Source organism: Dioscorea cayenensis, chromosome 14 (assembly GCF_009730915.1).
Source record: "Dioscorea cayenensis subsp. rotundata cultivar TDr96_F1 chromosome 14, TDr96_F1_v2_PseudoChromosome.rev07_lg8_w22 25.fasta, whole genome shotgun sequence".
Classification (NCBI taxonomy): Eukaryota; Viridiplantae; Streptophyta; class Magnoliopsida; order Dioscoreales; family Dioscoreaceae; genus Dioscorea; species Dioscorea cayenensis.
In genome coordinates, this window is record NC_052484.1 from 9,108,206 (window position 1) to 9,112,763 (window position 4,558).

Here is a 4,558-nt window from a genome sequence, read left to right on the forward strand (position 1 = left end):
ATTAATTTTCATAGCATTTTATTTTATCCTTGATGTTTCTAATAAGTCTTGATACTTAATCATATTGTTTTTCATAATTAGGGATTCAATATAGCTTTTTAAATGAAAAGGGGAAGTTGGCAATGACGAAAAGGATTAAGAAATGAAATAATTGAGCTAAACACGACCATGCATTTAAACACTCTTGAATTCAGACTAATTATGAATTCATAGTCGAAACACGGCCTTCAAACACATTCATGTGGTCCTATAACAACATGTTTAGAGGGAACAAGGGCCTGTGCTATCATGCGAGATCGTGTTTATTAGCCTCGTTTTTACCTAGTTTAATATTTTGAGAATATTCAACTTCCAAATACACTTAATTAACATCTTCCGTGTTTGTGAGCTATGTTTAAGATTATGAAGACCCTATAAATAATTAGTTTGAGAAAACAAGGATGGCTTTTCGGAGACTTTTTCAGATGAGCTTTGGAGAGAATTCTAGAGAGTTCTCTCGACCTCTTAGAGTGTTCTTGAGAGGTATTTGTGGTAATTCGAATTATATATATATATATGTATATTTTTCATTTCCCTCAAGTTTTAATGTGTTTTCATGAGTAATTTTCATGTGTGAGTGTGCTTAAGAATGTCCCAAGTCATTAGAAACAAAAATGAGGTCAATCGGACACCAATTGAGTCATTTAGAGCCATTTTTGTATAGGTTGAATGAACATACCGGGGTCCATACGGACTGGATAGACCCTGCTATGAAAATTCCAGAAACTTTGAAGTAGTTCATACGGGCCGTATGGGGGTCAGTATGGGGTGTAAATTTAGGGTTTAAAAGCCCTTTTTCTCATTCTTTTTACACCTTTCCTTGAGACCTTTTCTCTTCCACTTTCTTCCACCTCTAGAAACCTCATCCCCACTTCTCAAACCCATCATTTCTTGCCTTGAATCAAGAAAAAACTCAAAGATCTCTTCTTCCTCTCTTGAGAAGTGCTTTTCGTAAGGGTTTTGAGAAGCTTTGAGGTAAGGATATGTATCATTTGATCTTCTTCTTCTCCCTTTCTCTTATTTGGATTTTCTTTCAAGTTATTGATGGATAATCATGGGTTATGTTTGGATTTAAAGAATAGAAGAAGATTGAAGTTGTATAACCTTGAATCCATTGAGATTTGAGAAAGATCTTTCATATTCTAAATTAGAGTTACTAGCTTTTGCTTTTATTGTTAGTTTTGAGGGTTGTGAGAGTTTTTTTCTTGTTAGATCTTCTTGCTAGAGTGTTTAGCAAACCCTAGGAGCACTCATTTTCCCATTTTGAGCATTGTTCTTCATTTTAATTGATCAAGTCATTGATGAGATTTCATTGCTTGTTCGGTTGTTCAAATGCTTCTAGGAGGTGAGAGTTCAATCAAGGGGAAAGAGCCGGTAGAGAAGTAACACCGGCGTGTTTTAGCTCGCCAAGTTTGTGAGTGGAATTTACTAAATCATGGGCTATAAATCATGCATGCTTTATAATACTTAAATGATAAGTGCTTGTGTATTAGTAATACGAAATATTTTTCTCTTACGATGAGCATTATTTTTCTCAGATTTTATCACTAATATGTGTGTATTTGTGTTTTTTTGTGCATGTAGGGTTGTGGAAACAAGTATAAAGGAAAGAAGCCAAAGTAGATTGCGTTTGCACTTTGTTGATGGAATCTTGGAGTGAACAAACGTGAAGACACAAGTTGTGCTCAAAGACATGTGAGTGTGTGCCAACCTCCGTAATGTTCAAGGAAATATTCAAATTGGAGGGGCACAAAGGTAGTCACACTCATGTGTTCCGACTTGTGTAAAGCTAGCAAGATTGTCGTCAAATATGCTTTTATTTGAAGATGCGATGTAATCTATGGCATAGATGTGTGACCGTTGATGTTGCCTCGATGAAAAGTGTGAATTCAAGAGTATTTTGGCGGAGTATTGTAGCAGGTTCCTGTAGTAAATTACTGTAGCAATTTACGGTAGCAGTTACCATTCATAGGCCGCTGAAAAACGAATTTCCGCAGATTCACACGGGCGTGTGAAAATTCCACACACCCGTGTGGATACCTAATTCTAGCCCTATTTAAGTCACGATTTCAGCCCGATTTTAGAATCCTTCTTTCCATCTTTTGGCTATCTTTTCTCCACCTTTGGAGGCACCCGTGACTAGGGTTTGGATAGGCTTTGGCTAGGCTTTTGGAGGGGTTTACGACCTTCAACATCCCGCTTCTTTCGGAAGAGAGTTATTGGGGGAGCTTTCGTCAGCACCGATCTGGCGAGGTGTGTCCTAGGCTTGACGAAGGTACTTTTGGAGAAGACGCGGCCACTCCACAAGACCATCGACACGAACACCAAAAGAGTTTTATTCATGGATTGCATATCTTTACTTTTAATTTCATTATTGATTGTATTTTGCTCCATGGAGAGCTAAACCCCTAGTGGGTACTTGGGCTTGTAAACCCTAAGATAACATTGTTTCTTTGACCTCTTATTATGCTTTCAGTAATTGATGTTTTATATTGAGTTCCAATCTTGAATGCTTGTTGAGTTGATTTTCCCTTAGAGTGACACTAGGGTTTAGAATCCATTTTGGTAATCCTTGTGGATGAGTGACACACCATTAGGGTTAGACAATGCTAGATTGGAGAGGGTTGAGACGGTGAGCCTAGAGGTAGCGGAGCGTCCCCTTTCTTCTCTGGTGTGATTTATCCTATCTCCACATTCCAAGAGTTCTATGCAGTCACAATAGAGTGAAGTGCTAAGAGACGAACTCTGCTGGGGCTTAGTTGCGCAAGCAATAGAGAGAAGTGTTGAAGTAATCCTTAGTATCTAGGGCTTAATTATGATTAAAGGTCTTCCGCTTGGACCAAAGGGTTAGATCTATTTTAGGGAATAGGGTCTATCACTTGGAATCCCTAGAGCCTAAAGCAACCTAGCACAGTGTGAGGTGTGGAGACTGAGAGATTTCTCCACCGGGGTATAGTGTAGCGTTAGTCACGGTTGACCTTAAGTTTTGGAACCGTGTGTTTAAAGATCTCCACGACTCATTAAGCATTAGTTAGGGATCATAATGATTGGTCTTGCACTTGAAACAATAGTGCTAGGGTGAGGAATGTTCGGGTACCCATTTATCATCGATTATCTCTCCTATCTTTTATTTGCGCCGGCTTCTTCTTTTCTTATTTCTATTTGCATTGATTCTTATTCACATCACTATTAATTCATTTTCATTCTAGTTAAATAGCAATATTTGTTTTTCTAATCACTATTCCCTGTGGATTTGACTACCCACTTACTGGGGTATTATTACTTCGATAAACCCGTGCACTTGCGGAACACACGCAAAAGGGTGTTTGTCAAGTTTTTGGCATCGTTGCTGAGGAATAGGCATGTTAGAAACACTTTGCACTTTGCTATTTTAGCTATTCACTATTTATGCTATTTCACACTTTCTTGTTCTTTCATTGTTCTAATTTGTTTTTCTTTCTTTGATTGTAGCTCTAGGTTATGACTCGAGGGAACCCTTCAACATTAGTTGAAGGTGATCTTGAACTTGAATGAACACTTCGTAGAAGGGCTAAAGAACCTGTGCAAGAATAGCTAAATCAAGCTGAGGTAGGAGGTGCAGGGTCAGATATGGCAGAACAAAATGAGTAGTAGAGGACATTGTCAGATTATGCCTGACCCGCAATTCTTGGCACACAGTCTAGTATTGTGCTGCCACCGATTACAGCTCAAAACTTTAAGCTCAAGCCAGCATTCATCTAAATGTTATAGCAGTCGGCACAGTTTAATGGTTTGGTCGATGAGGATCCAAACAATCACATAGAGAAATTCTTGGAAGTGTGTGACATGCTCAAGATTAATGGAGTTACGGATGATGCTATCAAGTTAAGGCCCTTCCCATTTTCCTTAAAAGGGATAGCGAAGCAATGGCTACATTTATTACCTAGAGCATCAATCACTAAATGGGAAGAGATGGTAGAAGCTTTTCTTGCCCGATATTTCTCTATTGAAAAATTTGCAAAGCTTAGGAATGAAATATCCTCTTTTTTCCAAACGAAATTAGAGTCTCTATTTGAGACATGGGATAGATTCAAGGAGTTCCTACGGACATGCCCTCAATAAGGGTTCCCTAAGTGGATGATCATTCAGACTTTCTATAATGGGTTGAACCCGAGTACAAGACAGTTACTTGATGTTGTAGTAGGAGGTATCTTAGGGAGCAAGACCCCGGAAGAAGCCCGGCATCTCATTGAAGAAATGGCTATGAACAGTTATCAGTGGAACACAAGACACAGAAAGAAGGTAGCCGGACTTCATGAGATTGATGCAGTTACTTCATTGGCGGCCCAAGTGGAGTCATTGAGTAAGAAGTTAGATGCTCTAACTTCTAGTAGAGTGGCAGGCGTGACTAGTTACACAGGGTGTGGGGGAGGACATGCTCCATTTGATTTCCTGATTTCTATTGATGGTACATCCTCAGTAGAACAAGTGGATTTTGTGGGTAATTCAATGAGAAACCAAGGAAATCCATATAACAGCA

General features: G+C 38.9%; 1 non-coding gene across 1 annotated transcript; it reads right to left on the bottom strand.

Annotated features, from left to right (window-relative positions):
- Nucleotides 1-4,038: 4,038 nt before the first annotated feature.
- Nucleotides 4,039-4,145, bottom strand: LOC120276625. Its single transcript, XR_005541336.1, has one exon. It is a non-coding gene; the product is annotated as a small nucleolar RNA R71 (small nucleolar RNA).
- Nucleotides 4,146-4,558: the final 413 nt, after the last annotated feature.